The sequence below is a fragment of the Notechis scutatus genome, chromosome 1, assembly GCF_049901735.1.
Source record: "Notechis scutatus isolate UNSWTSFEM ecotype Mainland chromosome 1, rNotScu1.2, whole genome shotgun sequence".
Lineage (NCBI taxonomy): Eukaryota > Metazoa > Chordata > Lepidosauria > Squamata > Elapidae > Notechis > Notechis scutatus.
The window spans coordinates 238,692,262-238,705,930 of record NC_142009.1 but is presented as its reverse complement, the minus strand read 5'-3'; the positions used below and the strand labels follow the sequence as shown (position 1 = coordinate 238,705,930).

Here is a 13,669-nt window from a genome sequence, read left to right as displayed (position 1 = left end):
AAGGCTGAAGAAACATCTGTTATCTGGGACAGAAAATATATATACCTCCCCTGTGCCAACATTAGCTTAGTCGATAAGTTTCCTTTGATCTCAAAACACTGAGTTTCACTAGATGCAAAGCTTATAATTTTAGGTCAGGAAAGAAAAGATGGTGTGGGTGTGGGAGGAGGAGGACAGGATGACAAAAGTGAAGCTAACATCATCTTTTCATTTTTAATAAAAACCTGATGAGAGCTTTTGGGTCTTTTCTACCAAAAGAAATAAATCCCAAGATAGCAGAAAAGGAAAGATTGGCTCAAGAACAAAACACCAGGAGGAAATATTCAGGAGATGCACCTGTTAATGGCACCCTGACAAATTCTATAGATGGTAAATACGCCTACACATAGATACTTAAAAAGATATAGGGCATTACTGGGAGAGAGTACACTCTGGAAGTTAATAAACAGATCCTACATATTCATTTAGGGAAATTATTCCTGCAAAATAAGCATGTTTCAAGTTGTAACTTACATTCTGTTTGCTCTGTAAATGCATTGAAGAAGAGGCATAATCTTTCAATATGAAGGCTAGTGAGCTGGCTCACATTCTGGAGGTAAATGCTGAAAGATAGACTGCACCTAATACATGACAATTTCTTTCTTTTTATTCCCAACAGTCATATCGATTAATTCCTATATTGTACATCACATACAAACTGTTCTCACATTTTTTTCCAAGCCTCAAATGAAGCTATTTTTTAAAAATGTACACATAAGAGTGGCTTTGGCTATCTGGTGATCCAAAACTTCTGGGATAGCTTTCTGACAGTCCTACATAAATTGTTTGACAGTATGTGCATTTGTGTAAATATAAATAAGAGATGGGGAGAGAAGTCTTCTATAGCTCATAAGTGTTGGAACAATTCCCAAGATTTGTATGGAAGTTGGATTCTAAACTTTTTCTTCACCATGGATCCCCTTTAAATACCTTTTATGGCCATGGACCACCAAGACTTAATATTTAAATCATTACATTTCTTTAAGATCTCCTTCACAGATCCCCTGTGATGACATCACGCCCCCCTCCTCCCCGGGGTCCACAGACCACAGGTTGAAAACCACTGGTCTAAGTCATCACACTTGGAAAGGCTGCCTACAGGGTCTATCAGAGCATTCTCAAATCACAAATATAAAGCTGCCAGATAATAGCACATTGTCATAGATGGTGAAATAAGCTTCCTGTCACTATAGGGAATGCTTTCAGAAAATACTCTCCAAATGTATGCTAACAAGGAACCAAATTTCAGCACTTAATGACTTAAACTCTCTCATTGTATATGGATAATAATGTTTACTTACTTGTCTCCAAGGGACTCTACAAGGATTGATTAATTCTCCCAAAGAATTTTGAAAAGGAATATTAAATCTGATGTTAAAGCAAGCATTATTACCAACATTACAATGGAATTTAATATAGGGAAGAAAATTAAGGAATGATAATATGCTTTAACATTACTGTTTTGTCTGAATGTTCAGCAATATACCATAATTATCCTTTGGGTTAACTGTTATCCTTTTTATAAATTTAAAGTCATTATAGCCATAGAAATCAAGAATTCCATTGTACATTAAAACCAATAGGATGAACTACTTTTGTCTTCTAATTAAGCCAATGTTTGTTTCCCTAAAGGAACTGTTAGCTATAATTATTTTGCATAAGATTATAGCCTGTTATCAAGTGATACCCAAAATATATGTTGTTGTTTCTAACTGTACACAAGGATAGATCAAATTTCTTTAATGGACTAATGAAAGTGTTCCACATTTTAATGAGGCAATTTTAACCACTGGCTCATCCATGCCAATATAACAGGCTGTTCTTGGGAATGTTTGTAATAATTGTTCTTAAGCTGAATATCAACTTTAATTACAGACTTATCTAACCAAGCAGTTTGGTGCCTTACTTGAATTCTTACATACTCTGCCTAAGCTGAAAACAATAGATAGATAAAGGCAGAGGAATTGGTGGCCTTCAGTTAATTCCCTTTCCATTGCAGGCATAGGTACACATGTGCAAGCTCTCTTCACTTACCACCCTTCACTCTAGAAAACAGACACAAATCAAGCTGATTTCAGACTTAACAGCTTGCTTAAAATCAACCTGAAAGGCTTCTTTCAGTGTCGTGGAAGGACAAAAGAGCTAATTCTAAGATTACTATAGCTAGTCACTGAAACCCAACCAACCTTTCACACTTGCTTATCAAAAAAGCAATCTAGACAGGGCAAAACAAAACCCAACAACCACAGGACATTGGGGGGAAATGAAATATTGTGGCAATAGCATATACAGTAGATCTGGCTTTCAGCAAAACCAAGCTCCTGTTGGGGGAAGAGAAAATTATGACCTCACTGTCAGATGGGAAGAATCAGGACCGCATATTAAGTTCCAGTTAAGCTGATTTATTGCTCATGCTTATACACAAGAATCAAATCAGTTAACAATCAGCACTAAATGGGTGCTAGATAAGCGTTAATGGACTTGGATCGCATGTGGAAACATAATGACTCTAGGCTAATTCCTCTCTTGACTCCACCCCCATATTCTCCTTCTCTTATCCTGTCTCCCTCAAACCTCTTGTTCTGATCACTTCTTCTGATGATGGTATGTAATCTATATTTCAAGTTTCAATATTTTTTTGGAAAGGCTTTGTCCCAGCTGTATGAAGAGGCAGTACAAAAAAGTATGGATTGATTGTATATATTTTCCAGTGCTTTTTAAAGGAAAATAAAGACCTGAAAGTGTAATAAATATCAGTGTAGCAGCTACAACAATAGCCAATCTTCTTGGTACATGCTACGGGTAGGAATTATTTCTTTCCAAAGGGCCAAGTCTTCACTAGCCCTTGGAAGGCTAGAAGAAGCAGGGCCACCTTTGTCTTGAATAAGCAAGGCAAATCTTCCAAAATAGGGAATATTCCCACAGAGAATGGCTGATTTGGAGACCCGTCCCAACATATTTTGTGATAGGAGAAGACCTTCACTAGATGCTTCTGAGTTCTGGGTAGACAGAATTTACCTGGGAAATGTAATATCTTAGATCAGGGGTTCCCAAACTTGGCAACTTTAAGACTTGTGAATTTCAACTCCCAGAATTTTCCAGCCAGCATAGTATCTTTTACTGAAAGGAGAAACTATAGTAACCCATCAGTTGCTCTTACAGCAGTGTAACATGGCAATATTGAGACTGTTCAATAAACATAAAAGCTGCTACATTTTCTGTGAACTGCAGTTTCTGGGTGAACTTCGAGGACAGCCTTTGAGGGGAAAACAGGAGCTACACTTCTGCACATACATAAAGGAAGAGGATTCCATAAAAGTCCCTGGCATGGAAGGGTATGAAAAGCTATGAAAGGGTTGAAAAATTCTGAGTTAGCACAGAACAATACATCTGATTCGGTTGAACCCTGCCTGGCAAGAGTGTGAAGCTATAGATGCATGGAGTGTCAAGATCGAGGACTTTAACATCTTTAGTTTTGGATGGGGTGGCACTACCCCAGACAGATCTGGTCCACAACTTGGGGTTTTTTGTAGATTCGCGACTCCTACTTAAACAGCAGTCACAGCTAAGAGAGCTTTTTCACCCAAAACTAGTTGCAGCCTTTCCTGGATCAGGAGTCCCTGTGCTCAATCTCTCAAGCCCTAGTCATCTCATGTCTGGACTACTGCAATGTGTTCTCCATGGGGGTACCCTTGAAGAGCATTCAGAAGCTACAGCTAAATACATATGATATACAAAAAACAAGAGTAAACTATAAGAAAAGCAGATCATACACGTTAACTAACACATCATGCATGTTCACCAAGCACTGCAGGATACTGTTATTTTTACTAAAGTTATTGCTATTGCCAGTGCAAATTTTTATTTTTATTTATTTAATTTATTTATTTTTGTCAATTGCTTACAAGATAATAGGTATAAGTAAAAACATAGTTATGAATACATGGATACATATAAGAAAAATAATAAAAGAAAATAAAAGAAAAGAAACAATAGGACAGGGACGGTAGGCACGTTGGTGCGCTTATTCATGCCCCCTACAGACCTCTTAGGAAAAGGGTGAGGTCAATAGTAGACAGTCTAAGGTTAAAGTTTTTGGGGTTTGGGGAAGACACCACAGAGTCAGGTAGAGTATTCCAGACATTGACCACTCTGTTGCTGAAGTCGTATTTCCTGCAATCAAGTTTGGTGCGATTAACCTTGAGTTTTTATCTATTGTTTGCTGTTGTGTTGTTATGGTTGAAGCTGAAGTATTCATTGACTGGTAGGACATTGCAATGTATAATTTTATACACTATACTTAGATCGGACTGAAGGCGGCGTAGTTCTAGGTTTTCTAGGTCTAGAATTTCAAGTCTGGTGGCATAAGGTATTCTGCAACAAGTAGAGGAGTGGAGAACTCTTCTTGTGAAATATTTCTGGATTTTCTCAACTGTGTTAATATCAGATATGTAATGTGGGTTCCAGACTGATGAGCTGTTTATGAAATTGTTTATTTTTATCTATATATATAAAAGCAAAATACCATTCATGCAGTGTCACAAAATCTCCAGAACCGTAAAGCCCACAAACTTGAAATTTACCATGTATGTTCCTCGTGGCTTCTAGGTGCTCACTAAGAAAGGAATTTTTGAAATGACCAACAGAGCATTAGTATTTTGTATATTATTAACATGCTCTGATGCTAAGGAGTTCTATTCCCCTCCCCACCTGAAAAGAAATAGGTTCCAAATGCAAAACACAAGCAGAGGAGAGGAGTTTCAGTTTCACAGCAGCAACCAGCTTTAGTACAGAACAGTTGAGCTAAGCCACGCCCAGGCTCCTTGCTGTCCCCTTCTCGCTGACACAGCAAATACTGTTTCATTTTTACAAACAGCCCTCAATTCTCTCACACACTGACAGGACGCTAGCCAGATGAATACCAATGGATGCTGGTAGGCAGAGGCAGAATTTTTCCTCCTTATTTTCCTCCCCAAACACTAAACCCGATCGCATAGTTTCGTAGCAAAGCACACACACACTCACACACACTTCTGGAGGAACCTATAATTTTTAATCACACTGGACCAGCTTTAACCTCTGAGGAAAAAAAAACAGCACAACTCTTATCAGAATTGAGTTCCACAATGAAGTCCTGTCTACCCACCCTAATCACTAAAGAATGGAGGAATCAAAGTCTATCTGTAAGGTTTTTTTCCCCCAAGGCTCATTAATCCATCCTCTCAGGTAGAAGAGAGGTGACAGGAGAGAAGAGAGAACCCCCTGACTGTCTTTCTTTGGTAAGCTATCTTTGAGAAACATGCAAGTGTAATTAGGTCACATCTGTATAACAAGCCCTGCTGTGCTGCTTTGGTCTAGTGATCAACTGAACAGTATTGATGCAGTGCAAAAGAAAAAAAAATCATGGGAGAAAAGGACATACCAGGGAGATTACACCTCTCATTTTCTTTTAATTGATGTTTCAGTCCTGTTCACTTGCTCTGTGTTAATTTACACTCACCCCCCTTTACCTACTCCCATGTCTGCCTTTGAGGTTTTTTTCCAAGCAGACAGAACCAAGGTAACTTTCTTCTTTGAGTAAGGATTTCCTGTAGCACATTTCTGTTTTGTACTTTACACTTGGCGATGCTGATATGATCCTTAGCATTCATTCCTCATTAGCCTTCTTTTGATTAGAAGGATCTCAACAGCTGAAACTGTGCTTTACCTCAAACTTTGCACAATCAGCATATAAGCCTCCTCTCTATGTAGTGTTCTAACTGAAATGTGGATCAAAGTATTATGACAACCAAACCCAGAATCATTGTCAGTAGAGAAGAATTATGTATAGGCATACAAATCAGACCGTACTCTTACACGATCCCCTTTAGCTTACTGAAATGCAAGGTCTTTGGAAATATTTGAGAAACAATTGGACTATTTTTTTGTTCTTCTTTGAAGACATTTCATTTCTCATCCAAGAAGCTTCTTCAGCTGTGACTGGATGGTGGGGAATGGAAAGATTTATATTCCTTGCAGGTAGCTGGTCATTTGCATTCTTTTAGAGAGTCATTGAGACCACTGGGAGGTTTATCTGTGTCCTCGGGGAGTAGTGCAAATGAGTGTGGACCCTTCTTGGCTGCAGGATGTTTTCTGGCCTGTGTCCCTTCACTGCTGAAGACAGGTGTAGGCTGTTGGGGATGAGGCTGTATTGCCTGCATCTCAAACTGAAGTGCAAATGGTATCTGTAGTCTGCAATTCCTGCATCATTCGAAGAGTGTCCATCCCAAAGTGCATAGCTACTGGTAAATGTTTATGGAGACATTGATCTGCGTTAATCTCTTGTTGTTTCTCAAATGTCTATGGAGATTCTCGGTCATCCAGGTCATGGTTGTCCCAAAGGTTCCTTTTCAGGAGGCAACTGGATTTTCTGGATTTTCTTTTGAAGATGTGGAGGGACACAGGGCAGAAAACATCCTGCAGTGAAGAAGGTTCCACACACATTTGCACTACTCAGGTGACCCTGAGGACTCAGATAGTGGCCTCCAAGTGGCCTCAATGACTCTCTAAAAATGCAAATGACCAGCTGCCTGCAAGGAATATAAATCCTTTCATTCCCCACCATCTGGTCAGAGTTGAAGAAGCTTCTGGGATGAGAAGCGAAATGTCGTCAAAGAAAAACAAGAAAGTCCAGTTGCCTCCTGAAAAAAAATCACGTTTGGGACAACTATCACCTGGATGACTGAGAATCTCCATAGACAACAAGAAGCAACAAGAGATTCACACAGAGTGCCTAGGTATTAACAGAATAACAGAGTTGGAAGGAATCTTCTGATCCAACCTCCTGATTAAGCAGGAGACTCTAAACTATTCAGACCAATGGCTATCCAATCTCTTCTTAAAAACCTGTAGTGTCATGCCCCTGGTGGAGACTGACTCTGAGGAAGAGGAGGAACAGCCAACAAGGAGTGGGAGTGTGGCTCCAGAGGTGGTGGAGGACGCTGGGGAAGGGCAGAGGCCGGCTGAGCAGTCAGAAGAGGATCCAGGCCCATCCCCTATCCATCCTAGGTCACGCAGGGAGGAGAGGATCAGGGAAAAGCGAGGTCTATTCAAGAGGAGATTACCATGATCCTCCTCGTGGCTTGCAGGTAGGAGCTATGTATATAAGTTTGCAACTGCGCAGTTAGAATTTGCAGGAGTCAATTTTAGTATTGAACTTGAAAGAGGTTTATCTTTGTTGGCGTTCTTCCCATGGACTTTTCTCGGTTATTTTCCTGGAGTTTATGATTAGTTAGCTTCGGAACTCTCATCAATGCAGTTTGTTTTGGTTTTCTGTTTGCCTCATTATTTACTTTTGTGACTTTAAACTGTGCCAAATAAAACAGTGAAGTTAAGTTGAAGGCCTTACCGGACTTTAATATATGTTTTGGGTTTTGGGTTATTTTGAGAGACTACGGGTCATCACATATAGTGATGGAGTACCCACGGATTCTAGAGGCAAGCCCTTCCACTGATTAACTGTACTTTGTGTCAGAAAGTTTCTCCTTAGATCTAAGTTGGTTCTCTTCTTGATAAGTTAACTTCTGTTACTCATTGACTGAGACCACATATAACGAATGTGGTCTTACTTTTTGTTTCATTGTATAGGTTCTTGCCTATATCCAGATATATTAAAAAGCTGGCTTTAAGCATTTATATTCACAGATAACTACATCTCCATCCTCTTCCACATGAAGCTTCTTCAGTGGTAAAGTCTTCTTGAAGGCCTACCTTAACATTTCTAGAGCTTTGAACATAAACAAGCATCTCAAATAGGCCTTTGCAGCTGTTTGCAGTTGGCTTCTTAAGAAGGTTTGCCTAGTTTCTAGACTGAATTATTTTCAGTACTAAAAAAAATAAAAATAAAAAGCAAACCCCACTACATATTATTTAGACTTTGTATTTCAAGTAGCTTTCTGCCTCAGGGTATCAGTAGTGTGCCGTTTTATAGTTTCTTATTATTAGGTAATCTTTTCATGTGTTGTCAAGTATTCAAGCAGCTCAGTTGTGAATTTGAAAAACAAATTATAAATACTCCAAAAATAATGAAGTAACTAAATGGTAGCCAGCAGTCTTTGGACATGAGTAAATAAATAACCACTATAATATTGGAGAACACAAGGGAAACAGAATAGGAAAAAATGAAACAAGTAAGTCTACTTAGAGGGAAGAATTTAATTATTTCCTACATATTGCTTTAATTTACATAACTAGTGTAATTCAATTATTTATTTATTATATGTTTCATCTGCTAAATACTTAAAATATCCTGGGTAAAATGGCAAAATGGTTTCAAACAGCCAAACAACAAAGCCAACAAAGCAGCAAAATATATCACAAACAGCACTGGAGAAAAGGCAAAAAGAAAAATATAGTAATGATACTATCTACTTTGGGTGGCATGATGGCTCAGTGATTAACGTGCTTGGCTTGTCGGCTGGAAAGCCAGCAGCCCAGGTTCGAGACCCAAAGGTCATGTGATAAGGTGAGCTCACAGGCTCGCCCTATCTCATGCCAACCTAGCAGTTTGAAAGCATGTGAATGTGAGTAGATAAATAGGTACCACTTCAATGGGAAGGTAACAGTGCTCCATGATGATATGCTAGCCACATGACCGCGGAAATGTCTTTGAACAGCACTGGCTCAATGGCCTTGAAATGGAGTTGAGCACTGCCCCCTATAGTCAGCAATGACTTGCAGAGTAAAATGTGCAGGGACTCATTTACCTTTTACTATCTACTTTACTGTGGACATTAAAAATAAAATATAAATACAGCAATGCTGAAGAGACGAAGATGATCATAGTACTGAAGATACATATTACAGAAGACACTTCTTGAGATATTTGAGAGCCTTAATAATAGCATCAACAACTTGAATTGAACTCATAAAGTAATGCCAATCAGTTTATAAGGCCCCTTGTTTTATCACTGCCTGGTGTTATAAGGTACATTATTACCCTTGCTATATAATTGCTCTGGATAGATACAGAAATTCTTACTATTGAGAAAAAAAGTTGTTTATACCTTATGAATTTCCATTATACATTCAGCTAAGCTTCTTTTTAAGATTATGAAATAAATTCTACTTAAAATGGATTTGAAAGTTAAACAACAACATAAAAATATTGGGCGTCCATAATAATGATCTGTAATTTCAGTTGCTATTGTATCTAACAAAGACCCTTTCCCTCCGTTTCTTCAACAAGGGATCCTGAAAAGTCATCACTATTTTGAATGGCAATCTCCCTATTGTTAAATGAGAATGTTAGCATATTGGGTTCACCTAAGGCAATCTTAGCCATTTTAAAATGAGTGGACTTCAACTCCCAGCATACCGGAGCCAGCAAGAAAATTGAAATGCGCAGAAGGCGCAGCTCTGTATATACAGTTTCTATTCTCCATTTTCTCCAATCTTAATAGGATGAATGGAAGATCTGTTTGAATAACAGTGGAACTCTTAGGCAGAAATTGCCCTGATGAATGAAAACTTTTCCTTCTGTTCGAGTAAATGCAGGCAGAACTATGGCCATGACATTCAATATGCAAACCTAGAATTGCAAAGCCATAGGCAGGGGAAAGCTGAAATTTTAAGCTCAGCCGTAACACTTGAACAGCACTTAAAATTCCCCAGTATTCTGAATATGTCAAATTTCATGCCTCTAATTCATTTTATTTAGTATATAATTGGATTCTCTGGATGAAAGCCTCTATGCTGTGGTGGTTAAGGTGATAGCTTAGGAGTAGAGAGGCTCAGATGCGAGTCTACCTTTAGGCATAGAGACTAGCTAGATGACCCTGGATCACTCACCCCCTCTCAGCCGAAATCAGCATCAGGCTACAAGACAACCCAACTGAAAATCAAAACTCCTTGTAGTAACATGTATGGCTGTAAGAATTGGGCAAGCCCAGTGTAAAACAACAATCCAATTCTGCAACAAAACAGGACAAATGCTCAATAACAGAACACCTTAAATTATCTTGCCGCTCTTTTAAATCTGATTGTTTAATCACAGTACAGGAACTCAGTACTATATAGTTTAGCCACAAAAGAGCATCTGGCCAACTTTGGCTGATTTAAAAAAAATGGTTGGTGGCTGGACAGGGATAAGCATAAGACCATAGGGTTGAAGACTACTCTTGGAAGGCAAAGCAAAAAAAAAACTGAGAAGAAAGTCACCTCTCAACTATCACCACCAAAGCTACATGGAGTGTAGCTGGAATCATCAGGAGGGACTTTTGATTCCAAAGAATCTTTACCTACCTTTACAGAATAAGCAAATAAACAAGAGAATGTAATAATATAATGTATGGTTTTTTTTAAAAAAAGAAACACCAGTTTTACAACGCTTCTCCGTCAGTTATTTCTAAATTTATAGAAAGATTAATGTCATTAGAGGAAAAGTTTTATCTAGATTTAGGATATATCCACATGCAAGTGAAATAGATTTTGTGGTTTTAGTTGCGATAACTTTAATAAAGATTCTTTTCGAGAAAAAGCCTCCAGTTAATATTAGTTCACTCGGTGGCCTCCTGACCCTCTTCATCTGTTAGAGCACTAACAGAGTTTCCACCAGCTGCTGGGTTTTCAAAATTCACCCGAGAGAGACATCAGGGTCATCATGCCTATGCCTGAATAAAATACAAAATGATACAGTAAGGATATAGCTTTGGATTTCAACATTTCAGATGCTCAAAGATACAGCATTCAACTGATACATCTCCAAGGCAGCTCACAGAATTTAGCACAGCAATGGTCTGTGCTAAAGGGAGATGGATTAACCACTGAGCAACGTAAGAGACTTGTTTGAGCCTTTAAGCAGTGGGGGGAAGGAGGATTAAATTATAATAATAGCCTTAGGTTGGAAGGCTTTCTGAAATTTCATGGATATTTAGAGCAACCTCTGAAATTTAGACCTTTGGCCTAATAGAAATTGAGATTGTTGCAGGAAGGGAAAAAATGCCCATTACAACGGGTGAATGTTCTTTCTGGTTTTCTGGCACAAATCCCCTTCTTTTTAAGTGCTTTTATCTGCCTATGATTCTGTCTTCTCTCCGTGCGATGTTAGCACTGCATTATGTTTTGTATGATATAACACTGTTCTTTAATTTGCATATTTAATAGTGCATCTCTCCCTCTTTCAGCTTAATAGAAGTTTGGGGCAGTAGTTGTGCCTGAGGTAAACAAAAAACAAAAAAACACACCAAATCCTCCATTTCAATGAATTTGCAGGTCAATCACCCCAAAATTACTGAATGAGCAAATTGTCCTCCTAGGAGAAGAATAGAAGAGGGTGAAGAAGACTGAACTCTGACAAGACAAGAATTCTGTTGCTGGATTTTTCTTTTGTTTGCCCTGCCTTATTGGACGGCTTACAGTGAACAGGACTTGACCACGCCATTTTTTGTACAGTACTTAAAGGATTTTTACTGGATTGTCATTATTCTTAAAACTACAATTCTAAGGTGTCTTACAATAGTTTTCCCTTGAGTAATAGATCAAGAGTTTAGGTAAACCCAATCTCAGAAAATTTACTTTTTATTTTTTAATTTTTGTTCTGCTGATTCTGTTATTTTTAACATGATGTTAGCCACTCAAGAGTTACCATGGTAAGAGAATAGACATCCACATTGAATGAATGAATGGAATGAATGAATGAATATGGAAGCTAGGTCTGAAGCAAGTCCTTTCTTTCAGACAAATTCCATGAGAAGCTAGAGTCATGGGCTAACTGAAGGTCTTGGATGATCAAAAAGCATTTTGGCGTTCTTTATTAACTTATTTCAAGGCAGGGTAAAGATGGGGTCAAATAGAATAATGTTTAACTGAAAGGAACCTTGGATCCTATGAGCCATGGTGGCGCAGTGGTTAGAATGCAGCATTGCAGGCTAATCCAGGAGTTTGATCCTCGCTGGCTCAAGGTTGATTCAGCCTTCCGTTCTTCCAAGATCGGTAATATAAAGGCAACATGCTGACTCTGGAGGCAATATCCTGACTCTGTAAACCACTTAGAAAGAGCTATAAAGCAGTAGCAGCCACAGGCTAATTCCAGCATATAATTCTGACTGACAGCCAATAAATGCCAATCTTGACTCTAGAGCAGGGGCAGTCTGTTTGGTATATTGCCAAAGGAATGGCAGTGCATTCAATTAGCTTGGTCAGTACCTAAAATGCACTAGAGGAAGGCAATATATATATATATATATTTCAGGAAACATTATGCAAAGTCCAACTTCTCTGGAAAATTAGCTTGGTCAGTACCTAATGTTGGAAAAAATGGAAGGAAGAAGAAGAGGCTGACGAGCAGCAAGGTGGGATGACTCAGCTACAGGGATTGGAAGATTGAAAGATCAGGTTAGGTATAGATTGTCATGGAAAAAAATCTATCTATGTTGCTGTCAGGAGTGGAAAAAGACTTGATAGGACATAATCCAATCACCAGCTTTAAGCAATCCAAGCCAAGGTTTGGCATAATTGCTTAACAGAATGTTTTTTTTTTTTTTGTCCACCAGTGCCTAGAATGAAAGAGCAGAGCAACTGAACTTCCTTAAGACTTTGCCTTGCTAGATTTCTTATCAAACCCACCATACAGTAACTGAGTCCGGGTAGGTATCACCCAAAAATATGCAAAAACAATTCATCCAGAAATCTGAGGGGAAAAAACCCCTGTTCCTTAGATACTGAATCACATTGATTATATCCACAGCCAGCCATTGACTCACTAGAGTAAATCACACAGGGAAGGGGCCCCAAACTTCTTGTCTGAATATTCACCAAATGGAAGAATCTCCCATATGGTTTATCCACTTATTTTTCTAGTTTCTCAAGCAGTACCTGAGGGATAGTCACAATAGACGAGACATCCTATGTTTACTTACAAGTCTCTCCACATCCTCATTTCACTTTCCTTGTACAGAAACGCTGTAATTTCCATCCTCAGCAATGTTTTTAAAACCTCCTAACTTTCATAAAAGCCAATGATGGAAGGGCAATGTTGTGTGCAATGGTTGCAGTGGACAGGCACACAATGATCACTCCAAGAACAGGGGCACCAATGTCACTGCTGGATAATTCTCTCCGTAAGAGAGTGAAACATTTATTGTGATCACAACAATAAAATGTAAAGTCCCTAATCACATGTTGTGCATTGTTTACTCCTTTTCCTTAAAAAAACAAAACAAAACGGGAGGGTAGCAGGATCCATAAGATGCAATAATATTTCTCGTGTATTTCATTTGCCTCTAAGAAAACGCAAACCTCTGAGTGCATCTGACAACCTCACATGTTCACTTTGCCCCAATCTGTTTTTGCTTCATTTCCTGGTTTTCAGCCCTTCTAGTTACTTATCTCTCTGGGCACTTGTTTTATCTTTTATTTGCAATTGACCTCTGTTTACCCCTTCAATTACAACATTATCTCAGCTTGATTAACTTGCTAGAAAGGCTCCTACAAAACATTCAAGTCCTGCTTGTTCTCCCTGAGGAATGTGCCTGTAGGAGGGACAGTCTGCAGAGACAGAATTTGTAAGCTTGACTTGCTTTACAAACCCAGCAGCTGCAAAGTTTCGACTCACATTTTTCTGCAGGGATGATCCCATATCTTTCCCATCATA

The 13,669-nt window shown here is 38.7% G+C and overlaps 1 protein-coding gene across 14 annotated transcripts in view; it reads right to left on the bottom strand.

Moving 5' to 3' along the window:
* BRSK2 (BR serine/threonine kinase 2) overlaps positions 1 to 13,669 on the bottom strand; it is a 466,168-nt gene that overhangs the window by 235,413 nt on the left and 217,086 nt on the right. The gene's annotated exons all lie outside the window — the stretch shown is intronic.